The 27,336-nt window shown below is 43.6% G+C and overlaps 1 protein-coding gene and 1 pseudogene across 25 annotated transcripts in view; both read left to right on the top strand.

The window, feature by feature from the left end:
• Positions 1-27,336, top strand: part of Erc2 (ELKS/RAB6-interacting/CAST family member 2) — an 893,602-nt gene that overhangs the window by 76,166 nt on the left and 790,100 nt on the right. The gene's annotated exons all lie outside the window — the stretch shown is intronic.
• Positions 20,436-25,043, top strand: LOC114702145 (annotated as a pseudogene).

Genomic DNA, 27,336 nt, shown 5'->3' with positions numbered 1-27,336 from the left:
TCAGTTCTTCAGGCCAGGTCAGCAAATTCTTAGTTGTGATTATAAACTAGCTTATTCTCAGACATATTTAATTTTTAATTATGTGTTGTGTGTAGGACTGTGTGTAGACATGTGCATGTATGTGCAGGTGCCTGTGGAAGCCAGAGGTGCCCAGTCCCCAGAGGTGGAGTCACAGGTGGTTGTGAGCCACCCAATGTGAATGCTTGAGTTACCTCTCCAGGCCCATGAACTAACTTACTTTCAGCAAAACTCAAAGAACTTACACATTGTCATGCTGGTAAATGTGCATCTCAGTTTGTTCCTCTTTTTTTTTCATTTATTTTATGTAGTAGTATTTGACCTTGAGCACCGAAGGAGGCAGTGCTTCCTGCCATTGTACATGACCTCTTAAAAGGAGAGGGAAAAGGGTCACATTCCCCGTCAGATCGGAGGACAACTTCAGCTGTCTACTCTGTTCTGTATTCATGAGTATTTCCTCAATTTACCTTAATAAATTTCCCTAATACTTCTTAAACAGACTCCTGTGGATTTATCACTTTATCGTCTTCCTTAGTTATGATAAAAGATAAATTAGATACGAAACATTAGACTCACAAATATAGGATAGATGATAGACTATTTTCTTATGTTGCCAAATACAAGTAGACTAGCTATTGTAACTAATTCTTGCTTGATAAGTGTTCTATTATATGTAATTTTACTATGTTAAAGTTAAAACCTTCCTTCTTGATTAGCTAATAAAGGGGAAGTACTGTGGGATGTCTTTCTGTATGCTGTGAATATGTGTGGCTCTGATTGGTTGATAAATAAAGCTGCATTGGCCTATGGCAGGGCAGGATAAGGTTAGGTAGTACATTCAAACTGAAGAGGAGATGAAGAAAAGTGGAATTAGGAGAAGCCAGCCTGCCTCTCAATGAGCAACAAGATGCCAGCAGACTGATAACACCATGGCCACATGGCAACATATAGATTAATAGAAATGGGTTGAGTTAAGTTATAAGAGCTAGCTAGCAAAAAGCCCGACTCATAGGCCATACAGTTTGTAAGTAATATAAGCCTCTGTGTGTTTACTTGGGACCAAGTGGCTGCAGGATATGGGTCAGAGAGATTTGTCCTGACCAGAAATTTCTGGCTACAATTGGTGCCCAATGTGGGGCATGAACCCATGACCCTGAAATTAAGAGTCTCATGCTCTACCAACTGAGCTAGCCGGGCTCACAACAGATGAGGCAATACACCAAACAAACAATTAGCTACCTGGGACACCTACAGATACTCTGTATTACTGGCTGTGCTCTGCAGTGGAGGCACACAAAATGGCGGTGGCGGTGGCTGCCGGAGTTTCAAACAAATGGAGTTGGCAGCAGCCACACTGAACAGTTTTAAAAGTAAAGGAAGTCTGCCGGTAATCTCTAACCAGGTGGGGGTCTGTTAGCTGATCCGTGATCCGGCTGCTGCAAGTACAGTACTAGAAAGGTGCCTCGTGGCATACCTTTCCCTCCTTTCCCTCTGAAGCGGTACTCCATCCGCCACAGAACTGCGTGCTTCTGGGCGTGTTTACAAGGACCACTGCAGAGGAGCTGCCTGGCCCACAGGCTCCCAGCACAGGCCGCCGTATTCAGGCGGTCACCTGGGCAGGGGTCAGGTAGTTCCCAGGGTGGGGTGCGGGGAACGGTTCACAGGGGCTCTGCAGGGCAGAGGAGAAACTCACCAGCAGCTGCCTGGGGGCGTTAGGGTTTGGTCATGCAAGGAGCCCCAGTAGGGGCGTGTTGGGGTCGTGCTTGGGCGCCAGATAAAGTGATAAATCCACGGGAGTCTGCTTAAGAAGTATGAGGGAAATTTATTAAGGTAAATTGAGGAAATACAGTCACGAATACAGAACGGAGTAGACTGCTGAAGTTGTCTTCTGATCTGACTGGGAGCGAATCCATCTGGAGCAGGGAGAAGGGGGATGTGACTCTTCTTCCTCTCCTTTTAAGAGGTCATGTACAACAGTAGGAAGCACCGCCTCCTTCCGGCCCTATAGCTCAAGGTCATGGGCGGAGCAGCTGCCACTACAATTTTACATGTAGACCACAGTTTCTCCTCCCTCCTCTCCTTCCATTCCCCCATCCCCCCACTTCCCATCCACTTCTCCGGCTCCGTTCAGAAAGGGGCAGGCCTCCTATGGGCTTGGACAAAGTATGGCACGCCAAGTTGAGGGAGGACCACGTGATGTGCCATGCTTTGTTCAGTTCATCCCTCTTACTTCCAGTTGTTATGTTGATAGATTGCTTCCAAGAATATTAGCACACCATCACTTCCTGTCTAGATTCTGATGGCAGACATTTCTAGTAAATAATGCGACTTTCCCACGAAACCTAGTTTTGTCTGTAGAATCCTCGTCAACTCAGAGTACCAAGCAGCCCATCACTGCTGTTTGCTATCCTTTGTTCCTTTTTTGCTCTTTGAAACCCTTATAACAGTTTCTTCATTCAGCCATTTAAGTGGGTGGTAGGGGAATGACCCAGCTAGTTTAGTTTTAAAAGCAAGCTGTGAAAAGAAAGTCATAGAATTCTATTTTGGCATAGAAGTAAGAACATCACTAGACACCTGGTATTGAGTTGATTGTAGTCCTCCCCCCCTCCCCCACAAAATTCAGTGGGAGAATTTCCAGGAAATTGAATGGTAGGCCTTTTGTGCAGGGTAAAATAGACTTGATAGAAAAGCTGAAGAAAAAGCTAAATAAACGTGGTTATTCTTCAGGGTGTCTTGTCCTCTGTAGAGACGTTGTGTGGAAAGTATTATTACAATTTCATTGTGAGAAGACGCTGTTCCACATTTGCATTTAATGTGGTCATGTCTTTTGTTGGCTGTCACTCACTGGTTTAGAATGGAAAAAGAACCATAACTTGAGATAATTTTTTACCATTAACTGAGGTACTTTTTTACTATTGAAACATCAGCCTTATTTTTGGCTCCTTTTCAGCCAGCTGTTTATTTAACCACTAAAACTAAGCCACTTTTATGAAACTGGGCCTGTACAGTTGTTGCTAGTTGCTGTTGTGAACTTCCTCTTCTTGTTCCCCAAAGGGCTGGATCTTGTCTTTCTAGTGCAGCAACAGATTCCCTCTTGTTTCTTGAAGGAAAGCCGACAGTTCTGGAAGAATGAAATCTATAGCTTTTTGGCCTTTTTCCCCCCCATGATTTTGGCAGTTTCCTTCAATTTTTAAAATATTTATATATTATTCGTGTGTGTGTGTATGTGTGTGTATGTGTGTGTATGTGTGTGTATGTGTGTGTCTGTGTGAGTATATGCCATGTATGTCCAGGTGCTTTCAGAAGCCACCAGAGGGCATTGTATCTCCTGGAGCCCATGTTGCAGGAGGTTGTCAGCTGCTTGCTGTGGGCTCTGGGAACTGATCAGGAGTCCTCTGAAGAGCAGCAAGTGCTCTTGACTTTGGAGCAATTTCTCCAGCCTGGGGGATTTTTTTTTAAATGAAATAATTTCTTTGAAGCTTTGGATATTTCACATCACATACTCCAATCCTGCTCATTTCCTTGTCCTTCCATATCTGCTTTCCATCCTTGTAGCCTACCCCCAAAAGTTAATTAAAAAAAAAAACCTAAAGAATTAAAAATTAGAAAAGGAAGAAAAAAAAAGAAACTGAACAAATCAAAAACCCATCTTGTTGATCCTTCTGAGCAGTGACCTGCTCCTCTATCAGCCGCAGCCATCTGTACATATAACATTCTGCTCCTCCAGCTCTCCTGAATCTCTATCACATGTCGTTCACTGCAGTGGCATCGGAAGTTGTGGTGTGTCACACAGTACACCCTTTGCCCCATCAGCCCAAACAGCTTTACTTGCAAATGTTCATTGCAATGAGTTGTTAGGCTTGTTCAAGGCCTCTGGCTTCTGCTGCAGCACCAATACTGTACTCTCCTAGAGACTTTCAGATGTCGTGCTGTTGCTCTGAGTCATCACTCTCAAACCACAAGGCAAAATAACTCTTTCTTCCTTACATTGCCTTTGTCATAGTTCTATCACAGCAACAGAAAAGTAGCCAATGTTCCCAGCCAAGTGAGAGCTACAAGTACAAATCATTTTCAAACTGAACAGCTATGAAGCACAGTGTGGACCAAAGGACAATACTTAATGCCCAGAGGGGTACCCAGGGGAATCCACAGGCCCTTACTTCTTAAAGCTTAAAGTATAGACTCCCCAAGGCAAATACAAATGCCATCATTTCCAAGAGAACTTCTAAAATTCCTTTCCTTGTTCTACATGCTCACAGTATTCTACCCCCAGTATGCTTTGGCCTTCATTGGTTTCTGATTTACTTTGTCAACCCCATGTATATCTAATCTCCCCTGTCTATCCAAGAGAAGATTAATTCTTCATCTATTCTTGAACCCTGAAGGCAAGCAAACAGAGAACGGTTTAACAACTTGGGACTCCACTTGTCTTGGGCTATGCCCACACCACTCTCCAACAATGTGTCTAGGAACCTATTGGCAACATGGGACCCTCACCTATACCAGGTGCATGCACACCCCTCTCTGAACAATGGAATCAGTTCAAATTCCCCTTAATGATCACCAAACTTAAAGAGATTCTATTCAGCAGGAAGCTGAGAGCTCACAACCTTAACCTCAAGCCCAAAGCAGAGAAAACAAACTGGAGATGAGTGAGACTTTGAACTCTCAAAGCTGGTCCTCAGTGAGGTGCTTCCCCCAGGAAGGCTGAGCCACCTAAACTTCCCCCACCACCTGGGGACCAAGAGTTCAACCCAAGAATATGGGGACATTCTCACTCAACTGTAGCTAGAGATTTCCTGCCTTGCCCACAGTCAGGACAAATCGCTGTCACCCGCCAGTCCCACAGCCGCTCAGACCCAACCAAGTAAACACAGAGACTTATATTGCTTACAAACTGTATGGCCGTGGCAGGCTTCTTGCTAACTGTTCTTATATCTTAAAGTAACCCATTTCTAGAAATATATACCTTGCCACGTGGCTCGTGGCTTACCAGCATCTTCACATGCTTCTTGTGCTGGCGGCATCTGGCAGTCAGTCCTTCTGCCTTCCTGTCCTTTTATTTCTCCTCTCTGTTAGTCCCGCCTATCCTTCCTGCCTAGCCACAGCCGATCAGGTTTTATTTATTGATCAATCAGAACAACTTGACATATAGACCATCCCCCAGCACAGCCAAGTGCAGACCATCTCAAACACCTGCACTCAGGCCCATGGTCCTAATCATCCTCTATGCGGACCTGCTGGGTAACGCCACAAAGAACCCAAGAAGGGCTCCCACAGGACATACAGAACATCCCACAGCACTCAACCATTGCAGAGGGGAATGTAAGTGAGATCAAATAAGAATCATCTGTGAGAATCATGACTCCACAGTAGAGTGAGAAGATACCTGTGAATTCTAGCTCTCCCCACATATCCAACTGTTTTAGTCACAGGCATGGAGTCATTGTTAAAATAAGAGTTAAGAGACTGTGATGTGTGACTTGCTTGGTCCTCGTCTACAGTCAGGTCTCTAGCATTGATGACTGGCTCATACACTTCCTGCAAGGATTCTCTTGGAAAAGAAAGTGGTGACAGAGGATGACTGTATTCTTCATTGAAATGGAATTTGATTACCCTTATTTCTGTTTAGGTGGTAAGAAGAGCTCAACTAGAGAGGTTATAAAAGCTCCTCCTTTTTTTTTCTTTTAAGACACTGAGGGCTTGGATGCATTAGCAAAGGTGACAGTGTTGTCATGGTGAAGGAATATTATCTAACACCAGCGTGCCCTGATCCAGGTTTCACAGACACAAGCAGCAGATAATTTGAATAGTGAAATAAACAAGGAGGAACAGCAGGACAGACACATTCAGGATCGTCTACTGCCATGTTACTGGCACTCATTTTAGAAGGTTTCAAAATCACTTTATCATGCACGAAGAGGACTGAGAGCTCCCATGATGTGATGAATGATTTGAGGGTTGTGATGTTTTGGACTGGGATCAAACTGTTGCATTTTATAAGAGTTGGTGGTGGTGAGTGTGTGCATCAGGCTTTATAATAAAACAAAATGGTTAGATCTCTCCTAGTAATTAGGAATAATTTTAGTTCATAGCGTTTTTGCGTAGTCAAAGTTAACCCAGTTAACATTTCAAATATCTGTATTCTATTCTTACTACAGCTAAAATTTGAATGTAACTTTAAGATACATATAAAACCCTTATACATTTAGTGACTCTTATATGGCACATCTTTGATAAATTTTAAATAGCATTTTCATATATCCTAATATGCCTCAATTCTCATCATTGATGATTAGGCTTTATCTCCTTGTCTTGACAGTTAAGTTCTAGTTGCACAGAACCACTGTTTGGTTTAATTTTAGCTTCTGGTGTGACTAACAGAATGCTGGGCCCACATCTAATAGACATCTGTGACAAGAGAACACCAGAGAAACCAACCCGTGTCCTTGATAGGCAGTTCCAGGCAGCTTCTTGCTGTCAACAAAAGGCTCAGGCTCTGTTTGGGTTGGAGAAAGAAGTGTTATCCTTAGGTTTTGTTTTAGCATGCTCAAAATCACAAGGCCCATTGTACTGGCCCTTGCTTTGTAAATGCCATTATACTGCACACACTTCTCTTTGAAGTCTCAGGAGCGGTGGCTGCCTCAGTGGTAGTGCTTCACCATTCTTTTTAGAGCCCAGCACTAAGGCCATCTATCTTCTAGCACACACAGCCAGTCAAAGTGGGAGCTCTGGACCAAGAGGTTCCAAGCCCCGCTTCAAATCAGAAACAATAGAGGAAACTCAGAAAGAAAATAGAAAACAAAACCAACAAAACTCAACACTAGAGATACTGGTTTGCAATAGCGAGAGTGGATCCCACAGTTTGAAATTTCCTCCTGATGTTTTGGAGGGTCACCAGAGTTAGGAAACTCAGGATAATCCCATGATCCCACTCTTTGTATCTTGATGACTGAAAAGTGTAATCAGAGTCGCTCTTTATTACCATCACACTAGGAATAAAGAGCAAAGATATTTTGAATATTTCACTTGGCTTAATTGTTATTGTGATTTATTTTCATATTGGTTATCCTGAATTAAACATCTGATTTGTTTCTGTGGTTGAACTTTAGGTCTTTTTTTTTTTTTTTTTAACTTTCTTTTAACAAGTGATTTGGGGCTTCACAGTACAGAACACTCAAATAAATGTAACAAATATAGCTGGAGAAAGTAAGACATTAAAAAGAATGCATATATTTATGGGCCATTCTTAACAACTAGAGCTTTTTTTCTTTTTAAGAAAAAGATGTATTTATTTTTATTTTTTTGTGTGAGTCACCATGTGGGTTCTGGGAAGTGAACCTGGGTCCTCTGCAAGAGTAGCAAGTGCTCTTAATGGCTGGGCCTCATCTCCAGCCCCTGGACTGCCTTTTTTTTTTTTTTTTAAAGGAGGAAATGAGTTGAACTTCAGCATTCCTCTCTCTCTGCCTCCAAACTGTGGCTGTAATGTGCAGCAGCTCCATGCTCCTCACCCCACAGAGAGAGCCACTTTCTTATTTAAAAAATTTTTAAATTTATTTTTCTCTCATACAATCACACAATGCATCCCACCACAGTTTCCCTCCCTCCACTCCTCCAAGGCTCTCCCCTGCCCCACCCACCTCCCCTCTCCTCCAGATCCACTCCTCCTCTGTTTCCCTTCAGAAAAGAGCAGGCCTCCCAGGGATATCAACCAAACATGGCATAAAAAGTTACAACAAGACTAGGCACAGACCCTCGTATCAAGGCTGGGAGAGGCAACCCATTAGGAGGTAGGGGTTCCCAAGAGCAGGCAAAAGAGTCACAGATATCCCCACTGTTAGGAGTCCCACAAAAAACCCCAAGCTGACAATACATGCAGAGGACCTAGCACAGAGCCGCACAGGCTCCACGGTTGCCGATTAAGTCGCTGTGAGCCCCTGTGAGCCCTGCTCAGGTGATTCTGTGGGCCGGGTTCTCGTGGTGTCCTCAATCCCTCTGTAGGGCCACTGTTTCAATCATGCTTTCTCTAGCATTGTGGACTGTGTCCTCACATTGATCCACAATAAGCCCCTCCGTCCTTGTTGATTTGTTAGTGTCTTGACACAGCAATAACAAAAGTAACTAATAGACTTTCCTCTCTCTTCTTCTTTTCCCTCCCTCCCTCCCTCCGTCCCTCCCTCCCTCCCTCCATCCCTCCCTCCCTCTCTCTCTCTCCCTCCATCCCTCCCTCCCTCTCCCTCTCCCTCCGTCCCTCCCTCCTTGAGACAGTAAAACACTAAGAAGAGTGTGCTTCTGAGTCTATTCGCTTCCGTTGTCTAATTCATTTTCTAAACAGGTAAATCTGTGTGAGCACTAGTGTGTCTCCCCTCACTGGATGAAATAGAGACGTTAAGCAAATCATCTAATACTCCAAATAACACTGACAATGAGTGAGCCAGAAGACATTTGTCATTTTTTATCTAATAATATTCGGCATGTATTCCTTACAGCAATGGCTGTTTTAAGTGTGAGATTCATAGGATTTCCGCTGCATAGTCCAAATTAAAAAGTTCTTCCTTTTTCATCCATTGTGTTTAGTTAAATACACCTTCCCTGGTCTTGGCCTTGGGAACTGATAGCTGAGAAACTGAGAGAAACTGATACTCATAGAAGTGTTTTGCTTTTCTTTGGTGGTTATCCCAATTTGGAGGTGGTTTCAGAGGGATTGTAGGTGTAAATTGGCCTAGTTTCATAGTCAATTATCATTTAAGATCATTTGGAATTGTTTAACAGATAGACCATAAGTAATTTTCACATATAAAAATAGGACATAATAATTAGCTTCTGTTTCCCATGTGTTTAATATTTCAAGATCAAATCTGTAACTTGGAGCAGGTGGACATTTTGCCTTATTTATGAGGTTTTCATGTGTAGTCCTTCTCACTTTCTAGAAAAGGTGTTGGACTGATAGCTTAGTTCCTCATCAAACATACTTGTTGCTTTTAACTACAGTCGGTTGGGTGTTGGTGTTAAGAGCACGAGGTCTCGTTCCCTACAAGTGCTTCCTCAGACTTTCAGCATTTATTTGTTCAATCCTACTCTGCTAAGATCCTAAAAGATGATTAGCCGTGGAATGGAATTGAGCTAAAAGAAGAGGAACAGAAAGGAGGAATAAATGATGGCTGCAGTAAGAGGTGACCGTGTCTAGGAGTGCCCCAGCCAGCGTGGGAAAGCACACAGACTACCGCGCTTGCCACTGCCCAGCCAGACTTTCAGCTTTCTTAACTGGAAAGACAGTGTTAGTGCTTCTCCGTGAGACTGTCAGGAAAAATGGGAACTAGTCACTAGAGGAGTTTCAGCTGGAGGTGATTTTGCCCTCTGGGAAGACATTTGTTGGTACCTCCCCCCCTTCAATGTTAGCGGTTGAACCCGGGGCCTCATGCATGGTAGCCAACTCTCACCAAGCCACAGGCACAGCTCTCTAGACACATTTTTCATTGCTGTGCTTATTGTGGGTGGAGAGCTGTTAACGGGTATTGGGCACAGGTGCTAGTTAGCTGCTAAGCATCCTGCAGTGCATGGACCAGCTTCCACAAACATTGCTTGAATACAGATGTCAGTCGTGTAGGATTTGAGAAATCAATCTTAGCACATTATATGGTCCAGAGTGAAGACTCAAAAAAATTAGTTTTTATCATCATCTTCATCATCATTTTTTTTCTTTGAGACAGGGTTTCTCTGTGTAGCTTTGGTGAATGTCCTGGATCTCGCTCTGTAGACCAGGCTGGCCTCGAATTCACAGAGATCCGCCTGGCTCTGCCTCCTGAGTGCTGGGATCAAAGGCTTGCGCCACTACCGCCATCCGGCTTCATTGTCATCTTTATCAAAAAAACTCTTGTTCATTGCCAGTTTTGGATTCTCCTTTGAATTTGTTCCCCAACCCCTTCTCTTTTTTTTTTTTTTTTTTTTTTACCTTGTAGGTGAATTTATCTCTGTTCCGCAAAATTAGACTTTTAACCTTTCAATTATTTTTCTATTTTTCTCATGCATACTCATATCAGAGCAAGCTCTCTTGACCATCTATTTCTTTACTTTAACATCATTTTTTCTGTTGTTAAATCATTGTACACTCTAGAGTCAGAGTGCTAGGATTGAAACCCATACAACACTACCTTCTTGAAGTGTGCAACTTAATTTATTTTTTAAGCTTCAGTTTTCTGGCATGACATGGAGATTACTAATGTTTCTTCTCATAGAGTTCTAGTGAGCATTGAAAGAAATGAGCTACATGAACCTCTTGGCTTAGTGTTGACACCAAAAAGATATGTATATGTTGGTATATACATACCAGTAATATATACTGAGCAGTATATATCATTTCATAAGTAAATAAAAGTTGCTGTGGGCTATTTTCCTTTTTAAAAATTGTTATGTAGTCAGGCTTTGGCTTAAATCCATGAAAGCTAAGCTGTTTTGATTAGTAATCAAGAACGCAGAAGATCTTTCCTGTACTAACCCTGCTCTGCCCAGTTCTATAGCCACAGCTGTGTGAGGCTCTTGAGCATTGGCAGTGTGGGCTGTCTGAACTGAAATGTGGTTAAATAGGGCATACACTTTTAACAGATTTGGTACAACAAAATTATTATAAAATGTCTCAGAAATTTTTAATATTGATTTTGTCTCGAGATGAATGACTTTTGATATAGTGGGTTAAATAAAATATATTTTGGAACTAATTTTTAACACATACTGTTTTATGGTTTTTAAATGTGGCTGCTAGAATATGAAGTTTCACATTGGCTTGCATTATATTTCTGTCGTACTGCTCAAGGCTAACCTAACCTAAGAGGCAAGGCTCCTCAAATGAAGGCACATCTGTCCTAATCAGTATCCCTGAATGGTTTCTGGCACACTCTCAACAAGGTAGGAACGGGAGTCTGTCCCTTGAGCCCAGTCTGTCTGGCTTATGTGGTGACTCTGTTAGTTACTTTAGTTCATTGCTGTGACGAAATATCCAACAAAAGTAACTTGAGGGAAGGTTTATTTTAGCTCATGGTTGGGTGCACTTGACCTTGATGGAGAAGGCATGGGAGGCTAGAGCCAGCCTAGCTCTGAGGCAAGAGTGGGAAGAAGCAGAGAGAGAGATGAGTGCTGGTATTCCACTCACTATCTCCTCTTTCTTCATCCTGAGGCCCGAAGTCCATGAAATGATGGTTATCACACTCAGAGTGGGTCTTCCCTCCTCACGTGAACCTAGAAACACCCTCATAGATGTGCTCAGGACTGTCTCCCATGTGACTCCACAGCACACCGAGTTGACCATCAAGATTAACTATTACCGAGACATTTTAAATTGATACAATGATAAAAAAAATAACATGCACATGACTCTGTACTCTTTTTGGAACTTGGACTTTTAAGGAGGAAATGTGGTTTCTCTGTAAAAGTGCAGTTCCCCTTGGAGACCTTATATCAATCAGGCAGGTAGCTGCCGTTGTTCTCACACTGGAAGTATTGAGCTTTTTGGTATGGTTGCTCTTTGTTGCCTTTGTGATCTATCCCAATGACTCAATAGATTGGTGAAGTTCTCACACACTTGCAAAGTCTCCTTCCGTTGGATTGATTGCATTGGGGGCAGTATGGTTTTGTTGTTTGGATGCTCCAATGCATTCTACAGACTGGTTAGAGCTAGTGTTATGGCACAGATGAAAGAACCTCATGTGCTTCTTTTTAATACAAGATTTTCTTCCACTTTTTTGAGATCCAATGTGTGAAGTGATTAATTCTATTTAAAAATAAAAGTCGATTGAGACTGTTTGCATAATGTTGCTCTGCAGGTGTTGATCTCTTAATTTGTACTTCAAAGTTTCCACATGGCAATTCAGAATTCAGTTGTCAAGTTTACAAATTGATAAGTGAGATGTTATCTATTGTAAATAAGACTAAGCTTGGAGGCATATGGCAGGTACCTCAAGATTGTGTAATTATAAAGTAAACTGAATAGGCCCTAAAAGATCTGTCTTGGAGTGGACATCTCTGTTATTTCATGCTTTACATTGTAGACATTGTGCAGACATGTCTATGTGTTGATAAATGCACCAAAGAGATCTAAAGGTTCATAGAACTTCATCTAATGATTTTCATTGATTCTGTTTGTATGCATTCTTTTCTGTCACAAAACTGAGATATGTTAATAACTTGTAATGTATATTGAATTCATACTGCATGAAGCCGTCATACTGGACAATGCAGATCCAGTGACTGCCAGTTACTAGATTGACATTGTCAATCAACATTGACCCAGGACTCTAATGGGAGAAATTATACAGTGAAAAGTTCACGTAGAGTCCAAGATGTTAAGGAATTTGATGTGAGAGAATGTCAGGGCCACTGTAACCACAGATGCATTTGTTCTTGGAAACGTGAGTCCAGCTGATTCTCCTGAATTGAATTGTAGAAACAGCTTCTTGTTCAGTTTGACTTCTGTTTGCCATTCAGTCTCTATTAGATTGCTCTACTCTGTCCCATAATTTCTTTCTTTAAATGTGTGTGTGTGTGTGTGTGTGTGTGTGTGTGTGTGTGTGTGTGTAGGAGAAGGTCAGAGGGATATCAGGTCACCAGGAGCTGGAGTTACAGGCAGTTGTGAGCTACCTGGCGTGGGTGCTGGGAATCAAACTTGGGTCCTCTGCAAGAACACTCTGTGCTCTTAACCACTGAGTCAGCTCTCCAGCCCCTCTGTCCTGAACGCATCACCGAGAGATGGACTTTTTCTTTCATCCAAGTGATGTGTGTTCTGTTGCAAAGTTGGGATTAGTTCAGCTTTGCCTGTTAGGAGGAGTTGTTTTCATGTCTCATGTTACTGTTGCTGTTACCAGAACATCTAGGTCTATTAGTAAATGTTCTGCAAACTATTTCCCTTGTGAGAAGCAAGAGAAGCTTGAGGGTGTTAAGTGGGTATTTTCTGAGCAACTCAGTTTATCTGCATTGTCCAATGTTATATAACATTGCTTTCAACAATGATACTTCTTGTTACCTGTTTTGTGGGTCGGGAGTCTGGTTCCTGTAGCTGGATTCGATGTCTCTAACATGTGGTTGTACCACCCAAGGCTGCAGTGTCTTCTGAAGGCTTGAATGGAAACAATCTTCCAAGCTCTCCTGAGGTTATTGGCAGGATTCAGTTCCTTGAAGGCTTTTGGACTGAGAACTTCAGGTCCTCCTGCACTCTTGACTAGAGACTTCTTTTAGTCTTTGCCTTTAGGCCTCCCTGTTAGGTCAGTTTACAGTATGGTAGCTAGCTTCCTCTAGAGCAAGCGAGAAAGAGGGAGTGTAAGCAGTACAGAAGCCACAGTTTTTAATAATGTTTTAATAGTTGTTCAACCGAAGCAAGTCATTAGGTTTAGCCCATGCTCGGGGTAGGGAGTTCCATATGGTGTGGTACCATGAGGTAGAGGCCATTGGAAACCTGTTTTAAGAAGCTACCTTAGGCGGTGCCTGCAGTGGATGTCTCTCACCTGGTACTCCTATAAGATCCCGTATTTCCTCCTTGTATTTCTTCCAGTGATAAACCTGTGAGCCTGTCAAGAACAGGAGCCATGCCTGTCTTGTCCCCTGCCATGTCTACAAGCCTGTACTGTGGTACAAAGGTGATAGATAGTCAATACTATTTAGAAGGAGTGTGTAAAGCCATAGACTGAACAAAAAATTCCCCGTCTCTGCTAACTAGTGCCAGCTTTTCCTCCTGCTGCCTCTCTTGAACTTGCCCCAGTTGCCCACCCCCTGCTAAGGGCCCTTGATGTTAGAACCAGCATTTGGCTCTCCTCACACTCAGACCTTCTGACCTTTGTTTTGGAAGCTCCTTTGGCTCAGAGATGCGGGTCTCTGGATACTATTTCTAGTCACCTCCCTCTCCCTCTTTCCCACGTAGTCCTTGCCTCTCATCACATGAAGTGGAGATTGCGATTGCCTTCCTAGAGAGAGTGATCGGGAGGGAAGGTTAAATCCTATGTCAATCTCTGTTGTTATGGAAAAAAAAAAGTGACCTAGTAACCTTGGGAGCATACTGGGGCTCCTTTCTTGATGCAGGCCTCAAGGAAGAGCATACAGGGATGGCTGCTCTCATTCATCCCAGAAGGATGTGTGACGGTGACCTTCCTGGACATGGAATCAATGTGTTGTTGTATTTAACCCTCTCACACTCAATCTCAGTATTGTTGCATTGGAACGGAGGGCACCCGCCATTAAAGAGAAGAGACCTGAGGCTAGGCACTTTGAAAGTGTGAGAATATGAATTTTCCTCATTGTGTGGATAGTTGTGACCTTGGCTCTGCTATTGTCGTTTTTAGTATTGTCACTCCTGGTTGTGTGAATGAGCACATGTGAGCAGGCATACATGTCATGGTGCATGTGTGGAGGCCAAAGGACAACGTTGGGGGTTAGTTCTCTCCTCTCACCGTGTGGTCCCTGGGGAGTGAGCTCACATTATCAGCCTTTGAGGCAGACACCTTTATCCGGCCAGTGCTGATAGGTCCGTACAGTTCGTCCTGCCTCCCGCCCCACAGCAGATCTTTCCAGTTAGGTATCGAATAGCTGGGTACTACGAACTGGCCTGAAGTCTCGCTGCCTCACCTACTGGTTCATGATACCTGTCTCTGAGCCCGGGTTCTCCCCGCTAAGGCTGAGAGGAGAATAAATGAATGGACACCACACTGTGCTGACTAGTTTCATGTCAGTTGACACAGGCTGGAGTCAGGTGGGAAGAGGGAGACCTTCATTGAGAAAAGTCACCATCAGATAGCCTGGGGGCAAGCCTGAGGGACATTTTCTTGATTCATGGTTGATGTGGGAGGGCCCATCCGTAGGGGGCGGTGCCATCCCTGGGCTGGTGGTCCTGGATGCTATAAGAAACCAGGCTGAGGGAGCTGTGGGGACAAGCCGATGAGCAGCACTCCTTCGTGGCCTTTGCTTGAGCCTCTGCCTCTGAGTTCCTGCCTTGACTTTCCTCCCAGCCACGAGCTGTAAGAGGAAACAAACTCTTTCCTTCTTAAGGTGCTGTTCGTCCGGTGTTTTATTACAGAAGTAATAGAGAATAACTAATACACACTTTCCGTGCATTGGATGAGTGCTTCCTACATGTCTTATCTGCATGGAGGAAGGAACATGTAAAATGTGGACTTAATGGAGGATGAGAGTATGGAAAAAAAAAAAAAAAAAGGAACTTGTAGACCAGGGTAAGCAAACCAGAAGCCAAAGACCAAGTTACAAGTTAGGCTTACCTCCTGTTTTTTTTTTTTTTTTCCCCCTGCATAGCCAGTACAAAAGAATGGATTTTTACATTTTTTTTAATGTTTGGGGAAAAAAAATCAAAAGAACAATATTTCATAGTATATGGAAATTATATGAAATACAAATGTCCTTGTCCACAAATAAAGCTCATAAAATAATTTAAAACAAATGGATAAACAAACCTTAACATGTTTACACTGTGGCCACTCCTGTTAGTCTGTCTTCTGTGGCTGGATTTGTGCTTCTGTGGCAATTGACTGGGACTGGCAAAGACTGATGGACTAGTAGTGCGCTGCTCTAGATTTTAGGCACAGGCTCTGGAGGGGACGAGACTGGGTGACAGGGGAAGCCAGAGTTCTCTAGTTAATATCCTGCTTCTTCTTTTTTTAAATTTCAATTGTAATTTTTTATTTATCTGAGTATTTTACCAGCATGTGCGTGTGCATGTGCGTGTGCTCACCACTTGTGTTCCTGGTGCCTGAGAAAGCCAGAACAAGGCATCGGGTCCCCTGGAACTAGAGTTACAGCTGGCCGTGAGCTGCCTTGTGGGTGCTGGGACTCAAACCTGGGTCCTCTGGAAGAGCAGCCAGTGCTCTTAACCACTGAGCCACCTCTCCAGCCCCTACTGCTTCTTAAGTAGGCTTTTGTAATATGTTAATGCCCAGATTATGTACATCCAATATTCAAATTTAAGAAATGATACATTCCAACACTGAGGAAATGAAATAAATTTATGGACATGGACATTTTGTATTTTATGGGATTTCCATGTCCCATGGAAATTATTTGAAATATTTCTTTGTTAGTTGATAAAAATTGACTATGTATTCAAGCTGCAAGTTACTGAACCTAGTTCTTAAAAAGACCTTCAAATATTAATTTTATTTCCAGATATTTTCACTAATTTTAGCCTGACTTTCATGTAATTTTATGGGATCATTGACTAAAATGTAATAGTTAAGTATTAGGCTATAAAATGCTGTTAGAATGCTGGCTTGATATGAAAATAGACTATTACATAAAATTACTGCTTATTTTAAATAATTTGGGAGACAATTGCTAATGCCAGGTTAATTTAAAAACTACAGTTAATTGAGACACCAAGAAGGATTTGTGTCCTGTATTTATCAAAGTACAATGTATGGCTCTAACTGGAACTGACAATATTGATAATGAACTGAGCAGACATTAAGATTTAATTTTCAGTTCCTGGGTAATGGTGAATAATTGCTGTTCTTCATCTTAAGCTGTCATGCTTGAGCTGGTAACGTGTGTGGTCGGTCAAGTAAGGACTGTATGTAGAGTTGTGGACGTAGTCTGACAGATATGTTGGCCTCTAGCTCCTGTTCTGCTATGGGATCTTTCCCCAAGTTTCTTAGCTTCAGTTTCCTGGTCTGTTGTGAATATTAAATGAGGAAAGATGTGAAGAGCTTGGTAGTTATGTCTGGAATTAGTTTGAGGTTATTAGTGTTCAGTGGTGCATTGTTATGATGTTATTAGTTAGGCTTAACAAGATTATTTCTTATCACCAATGTTAATTAATGTAATTGAGATGTACTAACTTTAGTGGGGGTGTGAGTATATTATGGGGTCTACCCATAATTTTGGAGTCATGATGTAGCCTGTAATTTACATAGTTCTTAGAATGTGAAAGCATGGAACACATCTTACCACAGAACTCTTCAGCTCATTTTCTGGGGAAGGCAACTCCCTTACCCACTCAAGGCATTGTATTCCTTTGTCTCTCATTTGGGGCATCTTGTTGAAGCCCCGTTGGACATACAGATTCTCCTGGCAGAGGCTCATGGATTGTGTAAGAGACCCAAGAACTTGAATTTTCTTAGCTTTGGTTTCCTATTCTACACCATGGGTTCACTAATGGTACTTGCATCATCAGGCTGTTGTGAGAATTAATGGAAAAATACATGTGTAGGGCTTGACAGTTGTGTCTGGAATTGGTGTAAACTTATTCCTGGGGCATAGAGAGCCTCCTCAGCTTTCTCAAGACATGGCACGCACAGAAAAGTTCACAGAAAAGTCTGGGGTGAACTAATGAGTATCCCTTGGCTATACATGCGTGGCTGGAATGTGGAATTGGAATCAATGACTTCTTTACACACTGGTGACCCATTTGCCATTCTCCCGTGCCTTATCAGGTGGTCGGCTTCTGGTTTGAGTAGAGCCTTGGTGCGGCAGTGGAATGAGAAGTGATCCAAGAACAGCAGATATGTCTGTGCGGGGAAAGGGAATGTACTGATGCAGGCAACTGAACCCCAGCCTTCGGGAGGTAGCGCAACAGGCGAGGCTGTGCTCTCTTCCTGAGCGTGGGCTTCTTCATCTGGCCATTGGAACTTTTAGACTTTTGTACATGGCCCTGCTACATGTGTGTCTATTTATGTGTATATGTGTTACATGCAGTGCGGAAATGAACGACGGCTTACCAAGTGAGAACAGAGGTTATATTTATTCAGAGCTCCCTTTAACAAGAGAGCCAGCCATCGTCCTGTGTCTGACAGAGACTGCCAGGGGCTGGTGTAGAGTGAGAAAGCTTCCTAGTGACAGAAGGGGAGCGTTGTCCCTTGACTCCATGGAGGAGGCTGCAGAGCTAACTGAAGATGAAACCCATCTTGTAATTGGTTTGGGGCGGATATTTGGCTTTCTTTGGTTGGTCCTGAGTTGGAAGTACAGATAAAAAAAAAAAAAGGGAAAAATTGGCAGTTACAAACCAAATCCTGACTCTTGTCTCCAGAGTCAACTTGTATCGTAAGGTCTTCTTGACCTTTTTATTATTGTGTTGCCATGGAGTCATTTAATGGGAGAGTAACTGTGCATAAGCATTTGAGACCCTGGGTGGAACATAATGACTGAAATCATGACCTTAGTGCCAAAAATGGGAATAATTAATAGTCCTTGTAAGTAACTTCAGAACCAGAAACATCAATTGCTTAGCCGAGGCCAAAAGAACAAATTTCACAGGTCATGAGGATGAACTAGAGAGTCAAGGCTTTCTGTAAGACCGTGTTTAAGTTTATTCTTTCTCACAGGCAGGCAACGATAGAACTGCCACTGTGGCCAGCCAAGAGGAAACGGAAAGCAGTGTACTTGTCCACCTGTGCTGAGGGCTTGAGACTGACCTGGCGCCATTCGAAGGTGGAAGGAGTCGTTAGTAACTTCTGCCAGAGTCAGCAGTAGGTTTCTTAAGGACAGTTCTGTTGGCAAGAGTATCATCCCTGGTTGTTACCCAGCTAATCAAGGATGCTTTCATTTTGGAGCTCACATTCAGCCACAACACTTCATAGAACAAGTCACTCTGTGTCTTGGAATATCGTTCCTAAAATGCCTGGATTGTCAGTCTGAGGTCAACAGGATCAAGCTTCTTGGCAACAAAAGCCTGGTCGCCCACACTAAGTGACTCCTTACTATATGCCTGTAAGTGAGCCCATTGAATTCATTATTTTACCAAGCTAGACTTGGGTGGAATCATTGCTTTGGTTTTCATTGATGCCCTCTCTGAGGTGAGTAGATGTTTGTTCAAATTGCTCCAGTAAAAGTTCATGCAGTATTCTTGCTGGCCTGATACTTGGTATGTAGCTCAGTTTTCTCAAACTCATAGCAATTCTCCTGCTTCAGACTCCCAAGTGCTGGGATTACAGTTTAGAGGCTGTTTAAGTTATGGGAAGAGAGCTATGTATGGTATCAGAGTCTCTTGGAATACTTTACCATGTGTGTCTACAGCAGTAGAATGTAGTATTTGAGATGAGATCCTTGGCCTGTGGGCCTTCCCAGTAACCATTCTTAGGAACATAGCTGGTGTGTAAACTGTATGGCTGTAAGGGCTCATGGGAATGTCTTTGGATGAGGTGAAAGCCCACTATTAACTTAATACCTTCTTTCTTATTGTTAAAAGTTGTTTTCCATGGCTCATTGGGTAAAGGTGCCTGCCACCAAGCCTGACGACCTGTGTTCACTTCCTGAGATCCACATGGAGGGAGAAAGCTGGCTCTTACAAGTTGTCCTCTGACCACCACCTCCATGCCATGGCACATGCATGTGTGCCCTCATGCTTGCAGGAGCATGTATGCGCGTGCACGCGCGCGTGCGCGCGCGCGCGCATGCACACACACACACACACACACACACAATGTAGTAACATTTTTAAGATGCATGAAAGTTGTTTTCTAGTCTATGCTAGAAATATCTTAAAGTTTCACTCTTTTCCATTTATATGATTAATTATGGTCTAATCTACATTTATTGGAGATATTTGAGTATGGATTTTAGAATGCTTTATTTTACTTTTAGGATTTTCTCTTTTTAACCCTCATATTTATTATGGAAAGACAGATCTTATAGGTACTTTCGTGGAACAGAACTGTTGAAGATTTACATTCCGTCTAACATGTGTTTAAGTTGGTAAAGTATGGTAACCCAGGTCATATGTACTCAAAATAACTCTAAATTCTTCTAGAAATAGAAGTCTTGTCTGGATTTAAGGAATCCTTAATTATAGCTTTGTGCTAAACTAAAGTCTAAGGTTTAAATTCTATAGTTTTCAGAATATCTGGCTCATGGATGGTGTCCTGGTTAGTTAGGTTTGTTTGTTTGTTTTTTGTTTTTTGTTAACTTGACACAAGCTAGGGTTATTTGAAAAAGATCAGTTGAGAAAATGCCCCTACCAGATTGGCCTGTGGGCAAGCCTGTAGGACATTTCCCTGATTAATAATTGATGTGGGAGGACCCAGCCCACAGTGTGTGCTGCCACCCCTGGGCAGGTGGTCCTGGATAGTCTGGTCAAAGACAGCAGGCTGAGCAAGCCACAGAAAGCAAACCAGGAAGCAGGGCTTCTCTATGGCCTCTGCATCCTTTCCCCATGTTGGTACCTTCAGTTCCTACCCTGACCTCTCTTAGTGATGGACTTAAGAGCTAGAAAGTGAAAGAAACCACTTTCCTCCACTTGCTTTTGGTCACAGTGTTTTGGTCACAGCAAAAGAAACCCTAAGACAGATGGAATGGAGCTTTGGATAGCAGCTGGCATTTTTTTTTTTTTTTTTTTTAAATTTTATTATGTATACAGCATATATGACTGCAGGCCAGAAGAGGGCACCAGATCTCACCACAGATGGTTGTGAGCCACCATGTGGTTGCTGGGAATTGAACTCAGGACCTCTGGAAGAGCAGTCAGTGCTCTTAACCCCTGAGCCATCTCTCCAGCCCCCGCAGCTGGCATTTTTGAGGTGTGGAAGTGTTGATGGGAAGCTGAGGAGGTTTGTTCAAGGAAAAGAGGATGGACAGAAGTACACAAGGGAGAGACTGGAGGATCAGGGAGCCAGAGGGAGGGATACAGGGAGCAACAGCAGGAAAAGGGAGAGGATTTCCTGGAGAAATCAGTTTATGTTAAGATCCTCAAATTGTTCATTAGATTGGGCCAAGTCATTTTTTTAGGAAAGTGCTTTTAAATCAGAATTTTGTTTGGAGGTCTCTCCATGTGAATAAAATTGGTTCTGAGAAATTGTATTCCTCCCCTTGGCCCCACCAACGTGTGTTGCAAATAAACGGTTTTCTGGAAAGCAGCGATTTCCTAGAGTTCTATTGAAGATGGCTTTAGTGGACTTCTGTGGGCTAGGCACATGAATCAGGGCTATAATGGAAGGATGCAGCAGAAGAAGTATTTCCCTTTTTTTCTTTCTTCTACAGGAAGAGAAGAGTTAGATTTAAGTTACCTGTGTATAATGGCAGCATTTGGTTGAAAGTGATGTTTGTGCCTTCTGTGTCCTGTGTCTAAACCTTCAAACCTTAGGCTGGCCTCTACAGGTGCCAGTCTGATATGTGGCCCTCCTACAAGAAAACCAGAAGAATTGCCCTCTTTGGACTGAAGCCAGTATCTCAGGGTAAACATAGAAGATGGAAGGAAGAAAACATTATTCTTTTTTTTATGGGCCACATAAAGTTTCCCCACGTGAGCGCCAATTTGGTAAGAACCACAAAACTCCCAGACTGTGCTTCTGGATTAAATGACTTTGAACCAACACAGGGTCCATGCCCTGTGGTTCTCTTTATGGGAGGCAACACTTTGAGACAGCACAAGTCAGGACAAAAGCGGACAGAAGCACGCAAAGGGATGGGTTAGTTTCTCCAAACAAATGGGGACCACTAACAAAGCCCAATCCTAGGAAATGACAAATACACAGCCAGGAACCCAATACGAGTAGAATTCACCCCCACACTCTTTTACCATATCACTGCAGATTTGACACTCTGTGAACAGCAAGGCACAAGGGGCCTCTTTGGGTACCACATACAGTTTAAGGCTTGAGTCCATGGCAACAGAGAGTGCAGACCATATCTCTGGGGACCAAGAAGTTTCTGGGTCAGCTGAAAGGAAACAAAGACTACCCAAAGGAAAACAAGCAGATGGTGCTTATCCAGGATGTGCTGCGGCAAGAGCTCCTACCATCCTCTCCAGCGTTTGGCAGAGACTAGAGAGCAGGCAGAGCAGGGGGAGAGCTGTACGTGTAAGAAGGCTTCAGGTCCACGTTTTGATTGGTGGTCAGGGTCATGAAGAAGGAGGTGAGCTCACTAGAAGTGAGGCGTCTTATATGAATGGTCTGGGGGAGAATAGAATATTTGTTTGGAAGCAGAGGCAATGATAAGGAAGTGGGCAGTCATTGACCAAATCCTGACTCCCCTGAGCAGTTACGGCAGAGGTTGTGGTCTGGCTTCCCAGGCTGGATGCTGTGGAGATAGTGGCCTGGAGATGTTGGTTTTAGTCCCTCAATAAATATCAGTGAAAGCCTACCTCATTGGGGGTTTTCACATGCCATGGATTAACCCTAGGTAACAAATGCTATGTTTTGATTTTAGATTTTATCCACTAAAAACGTAAATGTTTATCCACTGTAAATGACTAGATCATTAATTTTTTCAGCTGTATAGATCAAATAGGCTGATTTGCAACTGCATGAAAATAGACATAGGTATATACAAATAGATAGGAGTATCTGTGTTCCGATAAAACTTTATTATTAACCCTGGAATTTGAATTAAATCATTTCCATGTCATGAAATATTCTTTTTTTCTTAACCATTAAAAATATTAAAATTGATGTGACTTTATCTTTGTCAGTTCACAAAATGGTACCCTACAGCCTACTGGTACCTGGCTGCGGAGGCCCTGGGTGTTTGGCAGTACTGTGTGACCTCTGTCCTGTGCCATGAGCCTCTCTGAGCCCAATGAGTACCTCCACTGTGATCTGCTAGAGAAGAACATTAACATTGTCCACACAGGGTTGAACCAGCCTCTGACTTTCATGAAGATCATGCATGGACACCTGGATGACCCAGCCCACCAGGAGATTGAGCAAGGGAAGACATACCCGCGTCCATGGCCTGACCAGGTGGCCATGCAGGATACAACAGTCCAGACTGCTATGCAACAGTTCATCAGCAGTGGGCTGCCCGAGGTAGCCATGCCATCAGACATCCACTGTGATTATCTGGTTGAGGCCCAGCTTGGGGGTGAGAAAGACCTACACCAGGCCAAGGACATAAACCAAGAAGTGTATCATTTCCTGGCAATTGCAGGTACCAACTATGGCGTGGGCTCCTGGAAGCCTGGATCTAGAATAATTCACCTGATCACTCTAGAAAACTATGTATACCCTGGAGTTCTTCTGATTGGCACTGACTCCCACACCCCCCAGTGGTGGTGGCCTGGGAGGCATCTGTTTTGAAGTAGGGGGGTACTGATACTGTGAATATCATGGCTGGGATCCCCTGGGAGTGATTGGTGTGAAGCTGATGGACTCCATTTCTGGTTGGACCTCACCCCAAAGATGTGGTCCTGAAAGTGGCAGACATCCTCATGGTGAAAGGTGGCACAGGTGCTATTGTGGAACACCATGGCCTGGTGTTGACTTCATCTCCTGTACTGGCATGGCAACCGTCTGCAATCAGGGTGCAGACATTGGGGCTACCACATCAAGTGTTCCCATACAACCTCAGGAAGTAGAAGCACCCGAGCAATACAGACTAAACAGACAGACATTGCCAATCTGGCTGAAAAATTCAAAGATACCTAGTGTCTGACCCTGGCTGCCAGTATGAACAAGTGATTGAAATTAACCGCAGTGAGCTGAAGCCATATGTCGATGGGCCCTTTACCCCTGACTTGGCTTACCCAGTGGCAGAAGTGGGTATTGTGGCAGAGAAGGAAGGCTGGCCTCTGTGACATCGGAGCGGGTTTGATTGGCAGCTGCACCAATTTAGGCTCTGGGGACTTGAGATGGTCAGCAGCTGTGGGCAGCAGGCACTGGCCCACGGACTCAAGTGGAAGTTCCAGTTCACCATCACACCAGGCTTTGAACAGATCCACACCACCATTGAAAAGACGGCTAGTCACATGTTCTGAGGATGGGGGTGGTATTGTTTTGGCCAAGGCCTGTGGCCCTTACATCTGCCAGTGGGACAAAAAAAGACATTAATAAGGGGGAAAAGAATACAGTCATCACCTCCTACCACAGGAACTTCACAGGCTGCAATGATGTGAATTCCGAGACCCATGCCTTTGTCACATCCCCAGAGATTGTCACAGTCCTGGCCATTGTGGGAACTCTCAAGTCCAACCTAGAAACCAACTACTTGACTTACCAACTACTTGCCAAGGATGGCAAGAAGTTTAAGCTGGAGGCTCCAGATGCAGATGAGCTTCCTAAATCGGACTTTGACCCAGGGCAGGACATCTACCAGCAAACCCCCTAGCCCCTGCCCAAGGACAGCAGTGGGTAGTGGGTGAGCATGAGGAGGAAGAAATGGGTCCTAAGAGGCACTTTATGACTGCAGGAGTCCCAGTGGTCTTCCTCCAGAGTCCCTGGCTGCATCATTTGTCTCATTAGGGTCATTAAAGCCCAGCCCCGTAAGAGCCCAGGCTGCAGAGGCTGACCAGTGAGGAAGCTGCAGCCAGTGCCCACCTCCCTGTACTAATTCTGGCTACAAAGGCAGCATCATAAAGCTCGTTTATGAAAATTTGGGGAAAACTGGAAAAGCTTAGAGAAGAGAGCAGATGCATGTCTTGCCATGCATGTGTGGCTCATCTCCCCTAGCAGTTGGGTGCCTGGATTCCCTGTCTTTCTTTCACCAGGATTTTATGTACATGTTTTTTAACACTTTTACGGAGTTATAATTTACGTGTAATATAACTCAGCTATTTAAATCGTGCAGCTTAATGGGTTTTGCCGTACACCATTCATTTTTATAAATTTGTTATTTAAAAATCTTAACTGTACTATTTAACAGTGTTATTCATATAATTATAATGATATAATTATAATTGTACAAGATTTGCCACCAGTTTTATAGTTTTTAATCACTCCATGGAAAATTTATAGCCTTGCAGTAATAAGTCCCTATTCTTTTGTCCCCCTTCAGGCCCTGGTAACTGCAAATCTACTTTATTTTTTTACTGTGGGTTCCAACGGTCCGGGTATTTCCTATGAGCAGAATCGCACAGTACTTTTCCTGCTTTCTACACTCTATTTGCTTAGCCTGAGATGTGCACACTCTTTTCTAGTCATTGTCTTTGTTTACTGTTCTGAGGCTGTTTCGGGGTAGACAGAGGCCAGGAAGTGGAGGTGGGCCAACTTTTATCAGTCACACTGAAGCATTTAGATTTTTTTGTGCAGGCAGCAAGAGTAGTAAACTTTTTTCCCTCCTTCCTTCTATCCTCCCCTCTTCCCTCCCTCCCTTCTTCTCTTCCTCCCTCTGTCCTCCCCCTCCCCTTCCTCTTCCTCTCTCCTTCTCTCTGTCCTCCCCCTTTCCTTCCCTCCCTTCTCTTTCTTCCTCCTTCTGTCTTCCCCCTCCTCTCTCTCCCTCCCTCCTTCTCTTTTGTCCTCCCCTCTCCCTCCCTCCTCTCGGTCCTCCCCCCTCTCCCTTCCTCCTTCTCTCTGTCCTCCCCTTTCCTCCCTTCTCTGTGTCTTCCCCTCTTTCCCTCTTTCTCCTTCCCTCCCTCCCTCCCTCTCTCCCTCCCTCCCTTTCTCTACCTCCTCCCTCTTTTCCACTTCTCAAACCCCTGCTTCTTCCTCTTTCTTCCCTCCTTCAGTTTTATCTTTTCTTTCCCCATTTCATTTTCCTCCTCTTTCCCCTCTAGGAGGACCTGTAGTGTTCAGTGTGGATGTTGACTCGTGGGGAACTTTCCCAAGTCCCGTGATGGTGGGAAGACATCTTCTCCATATAGGTGGATGTGTGATATCCATGGAGTCTTGGGGAGAGTTGCTGAGTCTGAGTCATGATTTGCAGCCCATCATGGGAGTAATTCTTAGGACAAGAAGAAAAGAATGCTCTTATTGCAGGGGCCTAATTGTTCCCTGGTTGTGCTTTGGCTTCCATGGCCCTTGTATGTTATTCGTGAAGCATCTTTTTATGGAAAGCTCACAAAATTTGCCCTATGAACATAACCTCCATTTTGACAGAGACAGGCACATTATCTACTACATAGGCTGGCTTGGCTGCTACTGCCTGCTCTCAGTGATGGCGCTCTTCTTTTTGTTTTAAGCATACAACATTTAAAAGTACAATTATTGTGTGTGTGTATGTGTGTGAATATATTGGGAGTTGGTTATCTATTTCCACTGTGAGAGTCCCAGAATGAAACTCAGGTCATCAGCCTCGATGGCAAATGCCTTTGCCTACTCAGCCATTTTGCAAGCGCTACTTTATTTTTAAGTTCCTTTTATTTACATTTACGTTTTGTTTATATTTACAGTTGTGTGTATGTACCACCATGCACATGTATAGGTTAGAGAACATCCTGTGGGAGTTTGGGCAGCCTGACATCTGGCCAGCTCCACCGTGTACTTCCTAAGGTCCTTCTCTGCATCCCACGGTCTGATTCCTCAACTGCCAACCAGACTTAGTAGGTTTGTTTTTCATTTTTTGGTTATTGTCATTTTCTTAGCTCTCTTAACTGAGTTCTTGAAGCTAAATTTTGAGCCTTGACCATCTCCATTTGGATTCAGTTGGCCTCTGTTGGTGGCCTTCCCTTTTGAAGCTTTCTCCTATTTTTCTTACTGGTTCAGATAGCGTACCCGTATTCAGTTTTGTGTCCTAGATGTTGATGATTCTAAGCTGCTGTTTTGCATGTGAGAGATTTTTGTCTTGTTGGAACTCTTTCAAGCAGGCTTCATTTTTTTTTTTTTCACATGTTTCAGGTCAGAGTTGGTATCTTTGTCTGCCTGGACTTCCCCACCCCATCTATAAGCCTTCAGAGCATCCGGTGGACCTTCTTATTTATCTTTCTTTTCTAGTCTGTCCTGGGGCAGCAGCTGCCTCCACAGTCTTTGAAAGCCCACAGTTTGCCTACAGAATCCCCGCATGCTCCACAGCACGGTTGAAGAGACTTTTCCTGGTCAGCTCTGTTCTCTGTAGTTCTACTCCAGTTCCCTCATGGCTCAGCTGTCTCCCGCCCACCTTCCCACCTCAGCTCAGGAGGATCTTTCCTGTTCTCATGTTGCCATTTTGCCCACTTCCGTCTTTCTTGCCCACCTCATTCTTCATCGCTCAGCTCTTCCATTGCCTCTTCAGTGACCTGTTTTCTCTTTCTCCTTCCTCCTTGGTGCTTTCAAACCGCTTTTCTTTCACCCTTGGAGACCACAGCTTCCCATTTTATCACTGTGACTCTGTCTTCCTTCCCCATTAAACGATTTGCTCCTTGAGAGATGAACCAATCCTACTCTTTATTTATAAGACCTCCACATCTGTTACAGAGCTTAGAGATGGCAGGGGCTATTAAAAAGACTTTTGTCACCGTGAGGATAGGGTTCAAATCTAGACTTGCTACCCACCAGCTGTTTGGGTTTGAAGAGGTCATTTTTTCTGTACTTCTTGGTTCCTGATCTGTGAGGTGGAAGTAAGAATATGTGCCTTGCCTATTGGTAACAGATATTTAGAACATTGAACAGTTAATAGAGTTTCTTCTGCAGAGCAGTGGTGTACAGTGTTTATGATCAGGCAGTTCTGGTGTCTCATTATTTTCCCTGAAATCCTAGTTTCCTAAGTATTTTTCTT

This window comes from Peromyscus leucopus, chromosome 9 (assembly GCF_004664715.2).
Source record: "Peromyscus leucopus breed LL Stock chromosome 9, UCI_PerLeu_2.1, whole genome shotgun sequence".
Taxonomy (NCBI): Eukaryota; Metazoa; Chordata; class Mammalia; order Rodentia; family Cricetidae; genus Peromyscus; species Peromyscus leucopus.
Note: the sequence above shows the minus strand (reverse complement) of the source record. Positions and strands in the feature narration are given on the sequence as shown.